The following is a 22,151-nucleotide window of genomic DNA, read 5'->3' on the forward strand; positions in this document are numbered from 1 at the left end:
ATCCCATTGGTTTGAGCCACTCAAATCGGTGGATTTGAAATATCTTACATGGAAAGTAACCATGCTACTGGCCCTGGCTTCAGCCAGGAGAGTGTCAGAATTGGCGGCTTTATCGTATAAAAGCCCATATCTGATTTTCCATTCGGACAGGGCAGAACTGCGGACGCGTCCTCATTTTCTGCCTAAGGTGGTGTCAGCGTTTCACCTGAACCAGCCTATTGTGGTGCCTGCGGCTACTAGCGATTTGGAGGATTCCAAGTTGCTGGACGTTGTCAGGGCATTGAAAATATATATTTCAAGGACGGCTGGAGTCAGAAAATCTGACTCGCTGTTTATACTATATGCACCCAACAAGCTGGGTGCTCCTGCTTCTAAGCAGACGATTGCTCGTTGGATTTGTAGCACAATTCAACTTGCACATTCTGTGGCAGGCCTGCCACAGCCTAAATCTGTCAAGGCCCATTCCACAAGGAAGGTGGGCTCATCCTGGGCGGCTGCCCGAGGGGTCTCGGCATTACAACTCTGCCGAGCAGCTACGTGGTCGGGGGAGAACACGTTTGTAAAATTCTACAAATTTGATACCCTGGCTAAAGAGGACCTGGAGTTCTCTCATTCGGTGCTGCAGAGTCATCCGCACTCTCCCGCCCGTTTGGGAGCTTTGGTATAATCCCCATGGTCCTGACGGAGTCCCCAGCATCCACTAGGACGTTAGAGAAAATAAGATTTTACTTACCGATAAATCTATTTCTCGTAGTCCGTAGTGGATGCTGGGCGCCCATCCCAAGTGCGGATTGTCTGCAATACTTGTACATAGTTATTGTTACAAAAAAATCGGGTTGTTCTTGTTGTGAGCCGTCTGTTCAGAGGCTCCTACGTTGTCATACTGTTAACTGGGTTCAGATCACAAGTTGTACGGTGTGATTGGTGTGGCTGGTATGAGTCTTACCCGGGATTCAAAATCCTTCCTTATTGTGTACGCTCGTCCGGGCACAGTATCCTAACTGAGGCTTGGAGGAGGGTCATAGGGGGAGGAGCCAGTGCACACCACCTGATCCTAAAGCTTTATTTTTGTGCCCTGTCTCCTGCGGAGCCGCTAATCCCCATGGTCCTGACGGAGTCCCCAGCATCCACTACGGACTACGAGAAATAGATTTATCGGTAAGTAAAATCTTATTTTTATTTTCAGTGAGACCTGCTGGCAACAGGCTCACTGCATCGTGGGACTAAGGGGAGAAGAAGCGAACTCACCTGAGTGCAGAGTGGATTGGGCTTCTTGGCTACTGGACATTAGCTCCAGAGGGACGATCACAGGCTCAGCTTGGATGGGTCCCGGAGCCGCGCCGCCGGCCCACTTACAGAGCCAGAAGAGCGAAGAGGTCCGGAAAAATCGGCGGCAGAAGACGTTCCTGTCTTCAATAAGGTAGCGCACAGCACTGCAGCTGTGCGCCATTGCTCTCAGCACACTTCACACTCCGGTCACTGAGGGTGCAGGGCGCTGGGGGGAGCGCCCTGAGACGCAATAAAACACGTTTTAAACCTTATATGGCTAAAGAAATGCATCACATATAGCTCCTGGGCTATATGGATGCATTTAACCCCTGCCAGTTTTCCTAAAAAAAAAAAGCGGGAGAAAAGGCTGCCGAAAAGGGGGCGGAGCCTATCTCCTCAGCACACAAGCGCCATTTTCCCTCACAGCTCCGCTGGAAGGACGGCTCCCTGACTCTCCCCTGCAGTCCTGCTACAGAATCAGGGTAAAACAAGAGAGGGGGGGGGCACTAATTGGCAGATAATACAAATACAGCAGCTATAGAAGGGAGAAACACTTATATAAGGTTATCCCTGTATATATATAGCGCTCTGGTGTGTGCTGGCAAACTCTCCCTCTGTCTCCCCAAAGGGCTCGTGGGGTCCTGTCCTCTATCGGAGCATTCCCTGTGTGTGTGCTGTGTGTCGGTACGATTGTGTCGACATGTATGAGGAGGAAAATGATGTGGAGGCGGAGCAATTGCCTGTAATAGTGATGTCACCCCCTAGGGAGTCGACACCTGACTGGATGGTCGTATGGAAGGAATTACGTGACAGTGTCAGCACTTTGCAAAAAACTGTTGACGACATGAGACAGCCGGCAAATCAGTTAGTGCCTGTCCAGGCGTCTCAAACACCGTCAGGGGCTCTAAAGCGCCCGTTACCTCAGATGGTCGACACAGACCCAGACACGGATACGGACTCCAGCGTCGACGGTGACGAGACAAACGTAATGTCCAGTAGGGCCACACGTTACATGATCACGGCAATGAAGGAGGCTTTGAACATTTCTGATACTACAAGTACCACAAAGAGGGGTATTATGTGGGGTGTGAAAAAACTACCCATAGTTTTTCCTGAATCAGATGAATTAAATGAGGTGTGTGACAAAGCGTGGGTTTCCCCCGATAAAAAACTGCTGATTTCTAATAAATTATTGGCATTATACCCTTTCCCGCCAGAGGTTAGGGCGCGTTGGGAAACACCCCCTAGGGTAGATAAGGCGCTCACACGCTTATCAAAACAAGTGGCGTTGCCGTCTCCTGATACGGCCGCCCTCAAGGAACCAGCTGATAGAAAGCTGGAAAATATCCTAAAGGGTATATACACACATACTGGTGTTATACTACGACCAGCAATCGCCTCAGCCTGGATGTGCAGCGCTGGAGTGGCTTGGTCGGATTCCCTGACTGAAAATATTGATACCCTGGATAGGGACAGTATATTATTGACTATAGAGCATTTAAAGGATGCATTACTATATATGCGAGATGCAGAGAGGGATATTTGCACCCTGGCATCAAGAGTAAGTGCGCTGTCCATTTCTGCCAGAAGAAGTTTATGGACACGACAGTGGTCAGGTGATGCGGATTCCAAACGGCATATGGAAGTTTTGCCGTATAAAGGGGAGGAGTTATTTGGGGTCGGTCTATCGGACCTGGTGGCCACGGCGACGGCTGGGAAATCCACCTTTTTACCCCAGGTCACCTCTCAGCAGAAAAAGACACCGTCTTTTCAAACTCAGTCCTTTCGTCCCCATAAGGGCAAGCGGGCAAAAGGCCACTCATTTCTGCCCCGGGGCAGAGGAAGGGGAAAAAGACTGCAGCAGGCAGCCTCTTCCCAGGATCAGAAGCCCTCCCCCGCTTCTGCCAAGTCCTCAGCATGACGCTGGGGCTTTACAAGCGGACTCAGGCACGGTGGGGGCCCGTCTCAAAAATTTCAACACGCAGTGGGCTCACTCGCAAGTGGACCCCTGGATCCTGCAGGTAGTATCACAGGGGTACAAATTGGAATTCGAGACGTCTCCCCCTCGCCGGTTCCTGAAGTCTGCTCTACCAACGTCTCCCTCCGACAGGGAGGCAGTATTGGAAGCTATTCACAAGCTGTATTCCCAGCAGGTGATAATCAAGGTACCCCTCCTACAACAGGGAAAGGGGTATTACTCCACGCTGTTTGTGGTACCGAAGCCGGACGGCTCGGTGAGACCGATTTTAAATCTGAAATCATTGAACACTTACATAAAAAGGTTCAAATTCAAGATGGAGTCACTCAGAGCAGTGATAGCGAACCTGGAAGAAGGGGACTATATGGTGTCTCTGGACATCAAAGATGCTTATCTCCATGTCCCAATCTACCCTTCTCACCAAGGGTACCTCAGGTTTGTGGTACAAAACTGTCATTATCAGTTTCAGACGCTGCCATTTGGATTGTCCACGGCACCACGGGTCTTTACCTAGGTAATGGCCGAAATGATGATTCTTCTTCGAAGAAAAGGCGTCTTAATTATCCCTTACTTGGACGATCTCCTGATAAGGGCAAGGTCCAGGGAACAGTTAGAGGTCGGAGTAGCACTATCTCAGGTAGTGCTACGTCAGCACGGGTGGATTCTAAATATTCCAAAATCGCAGCTGATTCCAACAACACGTCTACTGTTCCTAGGGATGATTCTGGACACAGTCCAGAAAAAGGTGTTTCTCCCGGAGGAGAAGGCCAGGGAGTTATCCGAGCTAGTCAGGAACCTCCTGAAACCAGGACAAGTGTCAGTGCATCAATGCACAAGGGTCCTGGGAAAGATGGTGGCTTCTTACGAAGCGATTCCATTCGGAAGATTCCATGCAAGAACTTTTCAGTGGGATCTGCTGGACAAATGGTCCGGATCGCATCTTCAGATGCATCAGCGGATAACCCTATCTCCAAGGACAAGGGTGTCTCTCCTGTGGTAGTTGCAGAGTGCTCATCTTCTAGAGGGCCGCAGATTCGGCATTCAGGACTGGATTCTGGTGACAACGGATGCCAGCCTGCGAGGCTGGGGAGCAGTCACACAGGGAAGAAATTTCCAGGGCTTGTGGTCAAGCATGGAAACGTCTCTTCACATAAATATCCTGGAACTAAGGGCAATTTACAATGCCTTAAGTCAAGCAAGGCCTCTGCTTCAGGGTCAATCGGTATTGATCCAATCGGACAACATCACGGCAGTCGCCCACGTAAACAGACAGGGCGGCACAAGAAGCAGGAGGGCAATGGCAGAAGCTGCAAGAATTCTTCGCTGGGCGGAAAATTATGTGACAGCACTGTCAGCGGTGTTCATTCCGGGAGTGGACAACTGGGAAGCAGACTTCCTCAGCAGACACGACCTCCACCCGGGGGAGTGGGGACTTCACCCAGAAGTCTTCCACGTGATTGTAAACCGTTGGGAAAAACCAAAGGTGGACATGATGGCGTCTCGTCTCAACAAGAAACTAGACAGATATTACGCCAGGTCAAGGGACCCTCAGGCGATAGCGGTGGACGCTCTGGTAACACCGTGGGTGTACCAGTCAGTGTATGTGTTCCCTCCTCTGCCTCTCATACCCAAAGTATTGAGAATCATAAGAAGGAGAGGAGTAAGAACTATACTCGTGGTTCCGGATTGGCCAAGACGGACTTGGTACCCTGAACTTCAAGAGATGCTCACGGAGGACCCGTGGCCTCTACCTCTAAGAAAGGACCTGCTCCAGCAGGGACCCTGTCTGTTCCAAGACTTACCGCGGCTGCGTTTGACGGCATGGAGGTTGAACGCCGGATCCTGAAGGAAAAAGGCATTCCAGATGAAGTCATCCCTACCCTGATCAAGGCCAGGAAGGATGTAACTGCGAAACATTATCACCGCATTTGGCGAAAATATGTTGCGTGGTGTGAGGCCAAGAAGGCCCCTACAGAGGAATTTCAACTGGGTCGTTTCCTGCATTTCCTGCAAACAGGACTATCTATGAGCCTAAAATTAGGGTCCATTTAAGGTTCAAATTTCGGCCCTGTCAATATTCTTCCAAAAAGAACTGGCTTCAGTGCCTGAAGTTCAGACGTTTGTCAAAGGGGTACTGCATATACAGCCTCCTTTTGTGCCTCCAGTGGCACCTTGGGATCTCAATGTAGTGTTGAGTCTCCTAAAGTCACATTGGTTTGAACCACTCACCACTGTGGAATTAAAATATCTCACATGGAAAGTGGTCATGCTGTTAGCCCTGGCTTCAGCCAGGCGTGTCTCAGAATTGGCGGCTTTATCATATAAAAGCCCTTACCTAATTTTTCATTCAGACAGGGCAGAACTGAGGACTCGCCCTCAATTTCTCCCTAAGGTGGTTTCAGCGTTTCACATGAACCAGCCTATTGTGGTGCCTGCGGCTACTAGGGACTTGGAGGACTCCAAGTTGCTGGACGTAGTCAGGGCCCTGAAAATATATGTTTCCAGGACGGCTGGAGTCAGAAAATCTGACTCGCTGTTTATCCTGTATGCACCCAACAAGCTGGGTGCTCCTGCTTCTAAGCAGACGATTGCTCGTTGGATTTGTAGTACGATTCAGCTTGCACATTCTGTGGCAGGCCTGCCACAGCCAAAATCTGTAAAAGCCCATTCCACAAGGAAGGTGGGCTCATCTTGGGCGGCTGCCCGAGGGGTCTCGGCTTTACAACTTTGCCGAGCAGCTACTTGGTCAGGGGCAAACACGTTTGCTAAATTTTACAAATTCGATACCCTGGCTGAGGAGGACCTGGAGTTCTCTCATTCGGTGCTGCAGAGTCATCCGCACTCTCCCGCCCGTTTAGGAGCTTTGGTATAATCCCCATGGTCCTTACGGAGTTCCCAGCATCCACTAGGACGTCAGAGAAAATAAGAATTTACTTACCGATAATTCTATTTCTCATAGTCCGTAGTGGATGCTGGGCGCCCATCCCAAGTGCGGATTGTCTGCAATACTTGTATATAGTTATTGTTACAAAAATCGGGTTGTTTATTGTTGTGAGCCATCTTTTCAGAGGCTCCTACGTTTATCATACTGTTAACTGGGTTCAGATCACAAGTTGTACGGTGTGATTGGTGTGGCTGGTATGAGTCTTACCCGGGATTCAAGATCCTTCCTTATTATGTACGCTCGTCCGGGCACAGTATCCTAACTGAGGCTTGGAGGAGGGTCATAGGGGGAGGAGCCAGTGCACACCAGCTAGTCATAAAGCTTTTACTTTTGTGCCCAGTCTCCTGCGGAGCCGCTATTCCCCATGGTCCTTACGGAGTTCCCAGCATCCACTACGGACTATGAGAAATAGAATTATCGGTAAGTAAATTCTTATTATTTGCTCGATTAATGCATTTACTCTATATTGTGCCTATTATAAGGTTGCAGCCTAGTATTAGGTTGCTCTGTAGTTTTATTGAGATAATGCGGCTTGTTAGCGTGTAGTCATGGTGATGGTTATTTTCACATAATGTTTTGTATGTTGCTAGGCAACGGAGGGTTCGGCACATGCGCGCAAGAGCGCACGTCGCGGGAGCGTGACGTCACCGACCCTGCGTCCAGCAGTTCCTGTCTCCATGTGGGTGTCTTCACGGGTCTTTTATGGTATAAAGGTAAGCTATTTACTTATGTTCTTTGTTCTGACGAAAGTTTTAAGAATAAAACTGAAACGTTAACCAGCGGAGGCGTGCTGCGCCCATTTATTTAAAGAATTAGAAGTCCGTGTGAGTGCCACTGTTCTCGTACCATACATAGCCCTGCTGCACAGCATTGTACTGGAGGCACCGAGGCACCTTTACACACTTGAGACGGAGTGCCGGCATTTCAACTTTGTATATATATATTTGTGTGTATCTTGAGAATGGTTGGTCATTTCATGTGTAGGATCATGTTGCCTGGAGATAACATAACAAAGTAACCTAATGAACATGGAAATATCTGTCACACATTACCTATTTCCCAAACTTAGTACACACATTACACATAGGGGTAAATTTACTAAGATTCGTATTTTCCCGTTTGAGGTCAAAGTTCAATCACGAATGATATCGAAAGTGTAAATATGCAACTTTTTGAATTGATTACGACTAATTTACTAAGCTGCCGTATTCTGCATTTTCGGGTTTTCCGATGTCGATGTCATTCGTTTTTTTAGGCAGTGTTTTACGTGAGTGACTTGTAAAACACTGCCGACTTTAATACAATGAATCTCGGCCGGATCTGAGAGATCCGTGCTGGGCTTCATTGTGCACTTTGTTTAAAAATAAAAATAAAGTTTCAATGTAAAAAAAAAATTGCGTGGGGTCCCCCCTCCTAAGGCAAACCAGCCTCGGGCTCTTTGAGCCGATCCTGGTTGCAGAAATATGGGAAAAAAATGGACAGGGGTTCCCCATATTTAAGCAACCAGCATCGGGCTCTGCGCCTGGTCCTGGTTCCAAAAATACGGTGGACAAAAAGAGTAGGGGTCCCCCGTATTTTTGAAACCAGCACCGGGCTCCACTAGCTGGACAGATAATGCCACAGCCGGGGGTCACTTTTATACAGTGCCTTGCGGCCGTGGCATCAAATATCCAACTAGTCACCCCTGGCCGGGGTACCCTGGGGGAGTGGGGACCCCTTCAATCAAGGGGTCCCCCCTCCCAGCCACCCAAGGGCCAGGGGTGAAGCCCGAGGCTGTCCCCCCCCCATCCAATGGGCTGCGGATGGGGGGCTGATAGCCTTTGAGAAAAGTGATTGATATTGTTTTTAGTAGCAGTACTACAAGGCCCAGCAAGCCTCCCCCGCAAGCTGGTACTTGGAGAACCACAAGTACCAGCATGCGGCGGAAAAATGGGCCCGCTGGTACCTGTAGTACTACTACTAAAAAAATACCCCAATAAAGACATTACACACACACCTTGAAAGTATAACTTTAATACATCCATCCACACCTCCATATACACATACTTACCTTATGTTCCCACGCAGGTCGGTCCTCTTCTCCAATAGAATCCATGGTGTACCTGTTGAAAAAATTATACTCACATAATCCAGTGTTTTCGGCTCCTCTGTAAATCCTTTTGTAAACCACGTACTTGAAAAAATAAAAAAACGGATACCCGACCACGAACTGAAAGGGGACCCATGTTTTCACATGGGCCCCCTTTCCCCGAATGCCAGAAACCCACTCTGACTGATGTCTAAGTGGGTTTCTTCAGCCAATCAGGGAGCGCCACGTTGTGGCACCCTCCTGATCGGCTGTGTGCTCCTGTACTGTCTGACAGGCGGCACACGGCAGTGTTACAATGTAGCGCCTATGCGCTCCATTGTAACCAATGGTGGGAACTTTCAGGTCAGCGGTGAGGTCACTTTCGGTCAACAGCTGACCTGAAAGTTCCCACCATTGGTTACAATGGAGCGCATAGGCGCTACATTGTAACACTGCCGTGTGCCGCCTGTCAGACAGTACAGGAGCACACAGCCGATCAGGAGGGTGCCACAACGTGGCGCTCCCTGATTGGCTGAAGAAACCCACTTAGACATCAGTCAGAGTGGGTTTCTGGCATTCGGGGAAAGGGGGCCCATGTGAAAACATGGGTCCCCTTTCAGTTCGTGGTCGGGTATCCTTTTTTTTATTTTTACAAGTACGTGGATTACAAAAGGATTTACCGAGGAGCCGAAAACACTGGATTATGTGAGTATAATTTTTTCAACAGGTACACCATGGATTCTACTGGAGAAGAGGACCGACCTGCGTGGGAACATAAGGTAAGTATGTGTATATGGAGGTGTGGATGGCCTTGTAGTACTGCTACTAAAAACAATATCAATCACTTTTCTCAAAGGCTATCAGCCCCCCATCCGCAGCCCATTGGATGGGGGGGGACAGCCTCGGGCTACACCCCTGGCCCTTGGGTGGCTGGGGGGGGGACCCCTTGATTGAAGGGGTCCCCACTCCCCCAGGGTACCCCGGCCAGGGGTGACTAGTTGGATATTTGATGCCACGGCCGCAAGGCGCAGAGCCCGATGCTGGTTGCTTAAATATGGGGGAACCCCTGTCCATTTTTTTCCCCATATTTCTGCAACCAGGATCGGCTCAAAGAGCCCGAGGCTGGTTTGCCTTAGGAGGGGGGACCCCACGCAATTATTTTTCTGAAAATTTATAACATTTCCCCCCCCTTCCCACTGAAAAACATGCAAGGATCTCATGGATCCGTGCATGCCTATACAAACACGGGATAAAAAAGCAGGTCTGTTTTTTTTTTAGCACTTTTTCACGATTTGTATTTTATCACGGCAGTGTTTGGCTATTGTCGGCAGTGTTTGTTTTGCACTTTTTAGTAAATTCACGATTTCTAGCAAATTGCAGGCGTATTTGACCGATGGTGTATTGATTCGTGATTTTTTCCTAGGACTTCCAAAATGTTACGAATGCCCTCATCACTGCCGTGATTTTTGCTTCGTAAATTACCGAGATGACACTTTGATGAAAAAACGGCATCTCGGTCAAAATCGGGACCTTAGTAAATATACCCCATAGTCTCCCCTTTCCCCTCATGCAACTTTTACTTATTTACAAGGCACAACAAGGGAATTATACACCTTTACAGTATGCGAGGGGACAGTAACTGATCAGAGCATCATGCATGGTATCTACGTGTTCGGATAATTATGAGTAATAATCCGTTGTTGGTTTGGAGAAGATCGCATGTCGTTGCGAATAATTATTCGCAAAGGCAGATTAAAGGTATATTTGTGTTTTATTATGTACTTGGTATGCGGTGGGAATCCAGAGCTGACCAGCTGTACACACCCCTGGATCAAGGCATCGCCCATCTCTTCAAACCGACCAATGACCTCTACTGTACTGTAAACGACCATCCCTCCAACCAATCAGTGGAGAGCATACAACCCCATTGTATTGTATTTTGGGCAAGGGTATATAAACCTTGCACCTGGGCCGGTCACGCTCTCTCTTTGCTTTTTAAAGACTCATAGGTCGTCTCGCCAGACGACTGGGGACCGGATCCGGGTGGCGCAAGCGACAAAGCGTACGTATCATTGGGTGTGACTTTCTCTCTGTGATTGAATTGTATTGTGTTGTACCATTTATATTGTAACTTATTGTAATCCCCTTTTTCAAATATATTATTACTTGTTGCTGCTTTGGACCACAACTTACAATCAAATACTGGTGTCGCATTCAGTTTCTGTTGAGCGTTTGTATAGTGTAATTGCCACACCTAGAGCTGCCTCGTGCTCTCAGCGTGTCGGTCTGTGTGTATGCACTGAGTGTAAGCTGCACGGCTATTCCGGCGTGTGTACACAAAGTGCGTGCACAGTACGGGACTGTGTACGCTAACTGGGGACAGAGTACGAAGGTAAAGGATTTATTACAGCGGCCGCAGCGGCTTCAGTTACAGTGTGCAATAGGGGTTAGTGGCTTCTTTCCAAGAAGTCTATCGAACTTCTCAATATATACTGCTGCACCTGTGTATACTGCCCACATGTATATACTGCTGCACCTGTGTATACTGCCCACATGTATACATACTGCTGCACCTGTGTATACTGCCCACATGTGTATATACTGATGCACTGGTGTATAATGCCCACATGTATATACTGCTGCACCTGTGTATAATGCCCACATGTATATACTGCTGCACTGGTGTATACTGCCCACATGTATATACTGCTGCACCTGTGTATAATGCCCACATGTATATACTGCTGCACCTCTGTATAATGCCCACATGTATATACTGCTGCACCTGTGTATAACGCCCTACATGTATATACTGCTGCACTGGTGTATAATGCCCACATGGACCCTTGGGCTCATATATTGTGTGTAACTCTAGCTAGTCCGTCCCCAGTCATTTACCTCACTGCACGTAACCGGTGAGCGCACAGGCCCCTGACATGTGTCGCCCCTGACTCTCGCGTTGGGTGAACCTGCCTAGTTGTGTGGAGAGGCGACGCACTGCAGAAGAGGGATTGCTACATTCCGTCACAAAGCAAGTGGCAACAGGGTTACAATTCGATTGTCCCCTTGTGATGGCCATCCCTACTGCAGCGGTGTGCACTATTCAAACCTTCTACCCTTTAGAAGGGATGGTATCGGAAATCCCGGCGGTCGGGATCCTGGTAAGTACTTTAACCCTAACTGTCCCCTACGGCAGCCTACCCCTAACCCTACCCCTAGTGCAACCCTAATCCTAGAACCAGTAATTACCATTGGGATTCTAACCATCGGGTTGTCACTATCGGCAGTCTGACTGTCCTGTCACTATCGGCATCCCCTTTAGAACAACCCACTCAGGAAATCCTCGAAGGAAACATTTTCCTGATAGCACATCTATCTGCAAAATCCAACATGATGGACATTCTCTATTCGCCAATTCTAAACCACAAATAATCAGAACTGGCAAGTCAGGGATTTTTTTTTAAAGTTGAGTCATTTTTATTGAGTTTTGCATAAGAAAACGTACAAAAAGAAATCAAAGAGCAGATCATGAACATAATAAAAGTGCATAGTGACATCGTTGCAAATGGGACAGAATGTTAATAGCATGTTGGATTCTGCCGATCACACGACTAATCAATGATTGGCGAAGTCTGCCGATCGGTGAATCGGATTGTCACCAGGGAATCCTGACAATACTTTCCCTACTGAGCACAGATTGTTCTGTTGAGGATGTTTCAAAAACATTAACATAAAATAAATTTACTATAAATACAGTACAGGTCAGATAACAATGACCAGGACACACCCATGACCTAGTGACAACAAGCCAAATAGCTCAGGACGGTGTAATGGTTAGCATTACTGCCTCACAGCACTGAGTTCATGAGTTCAATTCCCATCACGACTATGACTTTGTGGAGTTTGTATATTCTCCCCGTGCTTGAGTGGGTTTCCTCCGGGTATTCCGGTTTCCTCCCACAATCCAAAAATATACTGGTAAGGTAATTGGCTCCTGACCAAAAAAAAAAATTAACCCTAGTGTAAGTGAGTGCGTGTACATAGGCAGACTAGATGGGCCCAGTAGCGGATCTTGCTATGGGCACACGGTACTTTTGCCCAGGGCGCCACCGCCGTGGCAAGATCCGCTACTGGTGGCGCCCCCCCTCCACCCGTGCCGGTACTGCTGTGCGGTGCGTGATGAAGTAATCACGCACCGCACAGCATTTTGGGAGCGGCACTTAGACACTAGGGGTCATGATTGACCTCTAGTGTCTATGCGGTTCTATGGGAGAGACGTCATGACGTCTCTCCCATAGATCAGAGGAGCGGCGCCGGCGGCCAGAGACGGAGGGCAGCAGCGGTCGGGAATCAGGAACGGGGATGGTAAGTATTAATTTTTCTCTAACGTCCTAGAGGATGCTGGGACTCCGTAAGGACCTTGGGGATAGACGGGCTCCGCAGGAGACATGGGCACTTTAAGAAAGACTTTAGATCTGGGTGTGCACTGGCTCCTCCCTCTATGCCCCTCCTCCAGACCTCAGTTTGATACTGTGCCCAGTGGAGACTGGTTGCTTTCAGGGAGCTCTCCTGAGTTTCCTGTCAAAGTATTTTAGTTAGGTTTTTTATTTTCAGGGAGCCTGCTGGCAACAGACTCCCTGCATCGAGGGACTGAGGAGAGAGAAACAGACCCACTTCTCTGAGTTTCAGGGCTCTGTTTCTTAGGCTACTGGACACCAAAAGCTCCAGAGGGATCGGTACGCAGGTCTCACCCTCGCCGTCCGTCCCAGAGCCGCGCCGCCGTCCTCCTCGCAGAGCCGGAAGATAGAAGCTGGGTGAGTATGAGAGGAAAAGACTTCAGAGGCGGCAGAAGACAGCTTGATCTTCATAGAGGTAACGCACAGCAGTGAAGCTGTGCGCCATTGCTCCCATTCACCTCACACACATCGGTCACTGTAAGGGTGCAGGGCGCATGGGGGGTGCCCTGGGCAGCAATATAAACCTCTCCTGTGGCAAATGTACATATATAAATGTACAGCTGGGCACTGTACATGTATATAAAGAGCCCCCACCATGTTTTTAAGAATTTTGAGCGGGACAGAATCCCGCCGCCGAGGGGGTGGGGATTCTCCCTCAGCACTCACCAGCGCCATTTTTCTCCACAGCACCGCTGAGAGGAAGCTCCCCGGACTTTCCCCTGCTTAATACCACGGTGAAGGGTTTTAAAGTAGAGGGGGGGCACATAATTGGCGCATATACATACTTGAAAAGCGCTACTGGGTAAACATTCTGTGTTTTTTCCTGGGTCATATAGCGCTGGGGTGTGTGCTGGCATACTCTCTCTCTGTCTCTCCAAAGGGCCTGGTGGGGAACCTGTCTTCAGAAAAGAGCTGCCCTGTGTGTGTGTGGTGTGTCGGTACGCGTGTGTCGACATGTCTGAGGTTGAAGGCTCACCTAAGGAGGAGGGGGAGTGTATGAATGTAAGGTCTCCGTCGGCAGCGCCGACACCTGACTGGATGGATATGTGGAATGTTTTAAGTGCTAATGTTAATTTATTGCACAAAAGATTAGACAAGGCTGACTGAAGCTAGGGTACAGTCAGGGAGTCAACCCATGTCTGTCCCAATGTCGCCGGGACCTTCGGGGTCTCAGAAGCGCCCACTATCCCAAATAGTTGACACAGATACCGACACGGATTCAGACTCCAGTGTCGACTACGATGATGCAAAATTACAGCCAAAAGTGGCTAAATGTATTCAATATATGATTATTGCAATAAAAGATGTTTTGCATATCACAAAGGAACCCCCTGTCCCTGACACGAGGGTACACATGTATAAGGGAAAGAAACCTGAGGTCACCTTTCCCTCCTCACATGAGATGAACGAATTATGCGAAAAAGCGTGGGAAACTCCAGACAAAAAACTGCAGATTCCCAAAAGGATTCTTATAGCGTATCCTTTCCCGCCAAAGGACAGAATACGGTGGGAATCCTCCCCTAGGGTAGACAAGGCTTTGACATGCTTATCAAAAAAGATAGCGCTCCCATCCCAAGATACGGCTACCCTCAAGGATCCTGCTGACCGCAAGCAGGAGGTTACTTTGAAGTCCATTTACACACAGTCTGGTACGTTACTCAGACCGGCAATTGCGTCAGCCTGGGTTTGTAGTGCTGTAGCAGCATGGACAGATTCCTTATCAGCGGATATTGAGACCCTTGACAAGGATACCATTTTAATGACCCTAGGGCATATAAAAGATGCTGTCTTATATATGAGGGATGCTCAAAGAGACATTAGTTTACTGGGTTCCAGAATAAACGCTATGTCTATTTCTGCTAGGCGAGTCTTATGGACCCGACAGTGGACAGGTGATGCCGACTCAAAAGAGGCATATGGAGTATTTGCCTTACAAGGGTGAGGAATTGTTTGGAGAGGGCCTCTCGGACCTCGTCTCCACGGCTACGGCAGGTAAATCAAATTTTTTGCCTTATATTCCCTCACATTCTAAGAAAGCGCCTCATTATCAAATGCAGTCCTTTCGTTCAAATAAAAGCAAAAGAGTACGTGGATCGTCCTTTCTTGCCAGAGGTAAGGCCAGAGGGAAAAAGCTGCACAACACAGCTAGTTCCCAGGAACAGAAGTCCTCCCCGGCCTCTGCAAAATCTACCGCATGACGCTGGGGCTCCCCTGATGGAGTCCGCTCCAGTGGGGGCACGTCTTCGACTTTTCAGCCACATCTGGGTTCACTCACAGGTGGATCCCTGGGCAATAGAAATTGTTTCCCAGGGATACAAGCTGGAATTCGAAGAGGTGCCTCCTCGCCGGTTTTTCAAATCGGCGCTACCGACTTCTCCCCTGGAAAGGGAGATAGTGTTACATGCGATTCACAAATTGTGTCTTCAACAAGTGGTGGTCGAGGTTCCCCTGCTTCAAAGAGGGAAGGGGTACTACTCAACTCTGTTTGTGGTCCCGAAACCGGACGGTTCGGTCAGACCCATTTTGAATTTTCAAATCCCTGAACCTTTATTTAAAACTGTTCAAGTTCAAGATGGAATCGCTCAGAGCGGTCATCGCCAGCCTGGAAGGGGGGGATTTTATGGTATCTCTGGACATAAAGGATGCATACCTGCATGTTCCCATATATCCTCCTCATCAGGCGTACCTGAGATTTGCGGTACAGGATTGTCATTACCAATTTCAGACGTTGCCGTTTGTTCTTTCCGCGGCCCTGAGAATTTTCACCAAGGTAATGATGGAAATGATGGTGCTCCTGCGCAAGCAGGGTGTCACAATTATCCCATACTTGGACGATCTTCTCATAAAAGCGAGATCACGGGAGAAGTTGCTGAGCAGCGTATCACTTTCACTGAATGTGTTACAGCGACACGGCTGGATTGTCAATATTCCAAAGTCGCAGCTGAATCCTACGACTCGTCTGCCCTTCTTGGGCATGATTCTGGACACAGACCAGAAAAGGGTTTTTCTTCCGATAGAAAAAGCGCAGGAACTCATGACTCTAGTCAAGAACCTGTTGAAGCCAAAACAAGTGTCAGTACATCATTGCACTCAAGTCCCGGGAAAAATGGTGGCGACATACGAAGCCATTCCCTTCGGCAGGTTCCATGCAAGGACTTTCCAATGGGACCTATTGGACAAATGGTCCGGGTCACATCTGCAAATGCATCAGCGGATCACCCTGTCCCCCAGGGCCAGGGTATCTCTCCTGTGGTGGCTGCAGAGTGCTCACCTTCTAGAGGGCCGCAGGTTCGGCATTCAGGATTGGATCCTGGTGACCACGGACGCGAGCCTCCGAGGTTGGGGAGCAGTCACACAGGGAAGAAGTTTCCAAGGCCTTTGGTCAAGTCAAGAGACTTGTCTTCACGTCAACATCCTGGAACTAAGGGCCATATACAACGCCCTACGTCAAGCGGAGACCTTACTTCGCGACCGACCAGTTCTGATCCAGTCAGACAACGTCACCGCAGTAGCTCATGTAAACCGCCAAGGCGGCACAAGGAGCAGAGTGGCGATGGCTGAAGCCGCCAGAATTCTTCGCTGGGCGGAAAATCATGTAAGCGCACTGTCAGCAGTCTTCATTCCGGGAGTGGACAACTGGGAAGCAGACTTCCTCAGCAGACACGACCTGCATCCGGGAGAGTGGGGACTTCATCAGGAAGTCTTCGCACAGATTGCAAGTCGGTGGGGACTGCCCCAAATAGACATGATGGCGTCCTGTCTCAACAAAAAGCTACAAAGGTATTGCTCCAGGTCGAGACCCTCAGGCGGTAGGTGTGGACGCCCTAGTGACACCGTGGGTGTTCCAGTCGGTCTATGTATTTCCTCCTCTTCCTCTTATACCCAAGGTGTTGAGAATAATAAGAAAATGAGGAGTGAGAACAATACTCATTGTTCCGGATTGGCCATGAAGGACCTGGTATCCGGATCTGCAGGAAATGCTCACAGAAGATCCGTGGCCTCTTCCTCTAAGACAGGACCTACCGCGGCTGCGTTTGACGGCATGGCGGTTGAACGCCGGATCCTAGCGGAAAAAGGTATTCCGGATGAGGTCATTCCTACGCTAATAAAGGCTAGGAAGGACGTGACATCTAAACATTATCACCGAATATGGCGAAAATATGTTTCTTGGTGTGAGGCCAGGAATGCTCTTACGGAAGAATTCCATCTAGGCCGTTTTCTTCACTTCCTACAAACGAGTGAATTTGGGCCTAAAATTAGGCTCCATTAAAGTTCAGATTTCGGCCTTATCCATTTTCTTTCAAAAGGAATTGGCCTCTCTACCTGAAGTACAGACTTTTGTGAAGGGAGTACTGCATATTCAGCCTCCTTTTGTACCTCCGGTGGCGCCTTGGGACCTTAACGTGGTGTTAAGTTTCCTTAAGTCACATTGGTTTGAACCACTTAAAACAGTGGAGTTGAAATATCTCACTTGGAAGGTGGTCATGTTGTTAGCCTTGGCTTCGGCTAGGCGAGTTTCGGAATTAGCGGCTTTGTCACATAAAAGCCCCTATCTGGTTTTCCATATGGATAGAGCGGAATTGCGGACCCGTCCTCAATTCCTACCTAAGGTGGTCTCATCCTTTCATATGAACCAACCTATTGTCGTGCCTGTGGCTACACGTGACTTGGAGGATTCCGAGTCCCTTGATGTGGTCAGGGCTTTGAAAATTAACGTGGCCAGAACGACTAGGATCAGAAAAACAGAAGCACTGTTTGTCCTGTATGCAGCCAACAAGGTTGGCGGCCCTGCTTCAAAGCAGACTATTGCTCGCTGGATCTGTAACACGATTCAGCGGGCATATTCTACGGCAGGATTGCCGTTACCAAAATCGGTTAAGGCCCATTCCACTAGGAGGGTGGGCTCGTCTTGGGCGGCTGCCCGATGGGTCTCGGCACTACAGCTGTGCCGAGCTGCTACTTGGTCGGGGTCAAACACCTTTGCAAAGTTCTATAAGTTTGATACCCTGGCTGAGGAGGACCTCCTGTTTGCTCAATCGGTGCTGCAGAGTCATCCGCACTCTCCCGCCCGTTTGGGAGCTTTGGTATAATCCCCATGGTCCTTACGGAGTCCCCAGCATCCACTAGGACGTTAGAGAAAATAAGATTTTAATATTTTTCTCGTAGTCCGTAGAGGATGCTGGGCGCCCGTCCTAAGTGCGGACTACTTCTGCAAGACTTGTATATAGTTATTGCTTACATAAGGGTTATGTTATAGTTTCATTGGTTTTGGACCGATGATACTGTATGTTGTTTTTCATACTGTTAACTAGATAGTATGTCACAAGTTATACGGTGTGATTGGTGTGGCTGGAATGAATCTTGCCCTTAGATTAACAAAAATCCTTTCCTCGTACTGTCCGTCTTCTCTGGGCACAGTTTCTCTAATTGAGGTCTGGAGGAGGGGCATAGAGGGAGGAGCCAGTGCACACCCAGATCCAAAGTCTTTCTTAAAGTGCCCATGTCTCCTGCGGAGCCCGTCTATCCCCAAGGTCCTTACGGAGTCCCAGCATCCTCTACGGACTACGAGAAAAAGATTTACCGGTAGGTTCAAAATCTTATTTTTTTTTTATTTTTAAAAGCCACACAAACGGGGGCAATACAACTGGGGGCACAAACGGGGGCAATACTACTGGGGGCACAAACGGGGGCAGTACTATAGGGGGCACCTTGACCACGCCCCTTTATGAAGCCACGCCCCTATTTTTGCCCGGGGCACCACAAGGGCTAGAACCGGCCCTGGATGGGCCAAGTGGTTCTAATCTGCCGTCAAATTCTATGTTTCTGTGTAATGGGAGAGTAGATAAAATAGCAAACATTTAGACTTAACATAAATTTCTTGAAAGGAAGGTCGAGCTACAGGAATGTTTTGTACTGCTCTCTTTTTCTCTAATAAAGGTGGTTTCATAATCATTAATAGTGACATTTAGGGCATAATTCTGAGTTGATTGCAGCAGCAATTTTGTTAGCAGTTGGGCAAAACCATGTGCACTGCAGGTGGGGCAGATGTAACATTAGGCAGAGAGATTAGATTTGGGTGGGGTGTGTTCAAACTGAAATCTAAATTGCAGTGTAAAAATAAAGCAGCCAGTATTTACCCTGCACAGAAACAAAATAACCCACCCAAATCTAACTCTCTCTGCACATGTTATATCTGCCCCACCTGCAGTGCACATGGTTTTGCCCAACTGCTAACAAAATTGCTGCTGCGATCAACTCTGAATTACCCCCTTAATGAGGTAGAAAGATTTAAGTCCAGCAACAATATCTAAGTTCCCTTTGGTTTATATACAGGCCCTCTGCTGCTGACGGTACTGCGAGAGCTGAGAAATTTGTTGATCTGTTTCAAATCTGGTTGTATGAAGAAGAATGTCTGAGGACGGGATCAGAATCAGTGGAGGAAAAGATCTGCAAATTAGAGGTAATTATTGGTATGTTGTGAGCTTCTGGGTCTATTCATAAAAGGGAGAAAAGACCTTTGCTTTGTTGCGTAAAGCCCATTTACCAGTACTACCTTAGGGCCGTATTCAGGATTGTTAGCAAACCAAGAATTTAGCAGTTGGGCAAAACCACATTGCACTGCAGGTGGGGCAGATGTAACATGTGCAGAGAGTTAGATTTGGGTGTGGTGTGTTCAAACTGAAATCTAAATTGCAGTGTAGAAACAAAGCAGCCAGTATTTACCCTGCACAGAAACAATATAACCCACCCAAATCTAACTCTCTCTGCACATGTTACATCTGCCCTTCTTGTAGTGCAACATGGTTTTGCTCATTTGCTAACTTTCTTGGTTTGCTAACAAACCTGAATAAACCCCTTAGTTCTCTGGCCCTAATTCAGACCTGATCGTAGATGTGCTAAATTTAGCACATCTACGATCAGATACTCAGAAATGCGGGGGGACGCCCAGCACAGGGCTAGTCCGCCCCGCATGTCAGGCCCTACCCCCCACACAAGTACAAAAGCATCGCACAGCAGCGATGCTTTTGTACCTGAAGAGTAGCTCCCTGGCAGCGCATTGTGATGTCACTCAGCCACCGCGGCGTGGGCGGGCCTCCCCCCCCCCTATCTGGTAATAGAATTTCAGAGAAATTGGTTACATGCGTATGCAAAGACATGTTTAGCTGCTGGCCGCTATATGCCTCTTCATTGTAGCTTACATTTTATGGTGAGCAATTATATAACAGGAAGTGGGGAAACAGGACTGAGGGTTATAATTACATCTGCTGAGGCTGAACCCAAACTAAAGACCATTATTTCCACAAATTGGGGGCACCAGCTTCCAGGATACCCTGTGATACCTGCCTTTCCTGAAATACACACTTGTAGGAGAGCAAGCTCTGCTTCCAGTCATTTTGCACATAGCAATTAGTTTTCATAAAAGAAAAAGAGTCCCATGCATGGATTTTAAAGTGTTTGAAGGCTCTGCGGGGTCCAGATATATTAACTAGTTGAATCCCGTGGTCCTGAGCAACTAGAATTCCTATTTTGTCAAACAGAAAATGCACTAGTTGCTGCCAGAAGGCTCTAATCATGGACTACCATATTATATGAAACAGGTTGGTTTTATGTACTTTGTTTCATATAGGGATGCCTTAAATATCATAATCTTCCAGCATCAATATGCCTCACTATTCTGTGCTGCTGGGGTCCCTGCTCCTCCCACTATATAACTCTCAATCTGTGGCTTCCTGCTGCCTCCATTCCCCTCCTCACATCATGTCACTGCCCCTGTCACATGCAGCCCTGTCCTCACTGACACATCACTCATCTGATATACTCTGTACTGCTGGTGACCCTGTTTCTTCCACTATATAACTCTCAGTCTGTGACTTCCTGCTGCCTCCATTCCCCTCCTCACATCATGTCACTGCCCCTGTCACATGCAGCCCTGTCCTCACTGACACATCACTCATCTCCTGATATACTCTGTGCTGCTGGGGACCCTGCTCCTCCCACTATATAACTCTCAGTCTGTGGCTTCCTGCTGCCTCCATTCCCCTCCTCACATCATGTCACTGCCCCTGTCACATGCACCCTGTCCTCACTGACACATCACTCATCTCCTGATATACTCTGCGCTGCTGGGGACCCTGCTCCTCCCACTATATAACTCCCAGTCTGTGGCTTCCTGCTGCCTCCATTCCCCTCCTCACATCATGTCACTGCCCCTGTCACATTCAGCCCTGTCCTCACTGACACACCACTCATCTCCTGATATACTCTGTGCTGCTGGGGACCCTGCTCCTCCCACTATATAACTCTCAGTCTGTGACTTCCTGCTGCCTCCATTCCCCTCCTCACATCATGTCACTGCCCCTGTCACATGCGGCCCTGTCCTCACTGACACATCAATCCTCTCCTGATATACTCTGTGCTGCTGGGGACCCTGCTCCTCCCACTATATAACTCTCAGTCTGTGGCTTCCTGCTGCCTTCATTCCCCTCCTCACATCATGTCACTGCCCCTGTCACATGCAGCCCTGTCCTCACTCACACATCACTCATCTCCTGATATACTCTGTGCTGCTGGGGACCCTGCTCCTTCCACTATATACAGCAACCAGTCCGATTCTGCTGATCATTTATCTAGCACCTTCTAGAAGATAGTAGCCAGAACCTGATTGGTTGCTATGGGCAACATCTCCACATCTGAAAGCCTGTACTTTAGTAATATACCCCCTAAGTCTCTGGGTATTTTGTCTTTTAACTCACACCAGTCATTCTTTACCTTGCCTGTTGGATATCTTGAGGTTCACAGAACGTGATATTTGTGAATTCCTCATAATATGTACTTGGTGGTTTTACACTATTTGATCTTGTAGAAGTTCTTGACTGTGGTTGGATGTGCATGCTGGTAGCCTGCTGGCATATTCAGTGTCACATACATGTTCTGCATCTCCAGCTCTTCTTTAAGTGTTATTTCGTGGAATATAACATCCCTTCACTTGACAAGCTTTCTGGTACTTGGATTCCAGAGTTTGTATCCTTTGCTCTCTTGACAATATCCAAGCATGATACATAGACTTCATAGACTTTAAATCCAGCTTACGTCTTCTTTCTTTGGGGATATTTACATGTGCAGTATACCCAAAGCTATACGTTCAAGATAACGGCTGTCGGGATCCCGGCAGCCGAAATAGCAACGCCGGAATGCTGACACCCGTTAGAACACCGATGCCAGAATCCAAAACAGGTCAGGATCCCGATGACACTTTCATATCTAAGGTGACCTAATCTTCTGTGCCAGAGCTCCATGGACTGTGAGTCAGACGTCATCATTACACAACACTGTTGTGACATATAATTGACGACACCAGGACCCTGTTGCCATTAATGCCCTTCTTTTGTCCTCACACCACACTTTCCTTTTGCTAACTGGACTCTGCGACCTCTT

General features: G+C 48.3%; 1 protein-coding gene across 1 annotated transcript in view; it reads left to right on the top strand.

The window, feature by feature from the left end:
- LOC134966775 (uncharacterized) overlaps positions 1-22,151 on the top strand; it is a 76,927-nt gene that overhangs the window by 36,681 nt on the left and 18,095 nt on the right. Inside the window, exon 3 of the mRNA XM_063943783.1 lies at positions 19,050-19,176. The gene's annotated coding sequence lies outside the window, so the exon portion shown is untranslated. The remainder of the gene's footprint in view (positions 1-19,049; positions 19,177-22,151) is intronic.

The sequence above is a fragment of the Pseudophryne corroboree genome, chromosome 10 (assembly GCF_028390025.1).
Source record: "Pseudophryne corroboree isolate aPseCor3 chromosome 10, aPseCor3.hap2, whole genome shotgun sequence".
Classification (NCBI taxonomy): Eukaryota; Metazoa; Chordata; class Amphibia; order Anura; family Myobatrachidae; genus Pseudophryne; species Pseudophryne corroboree.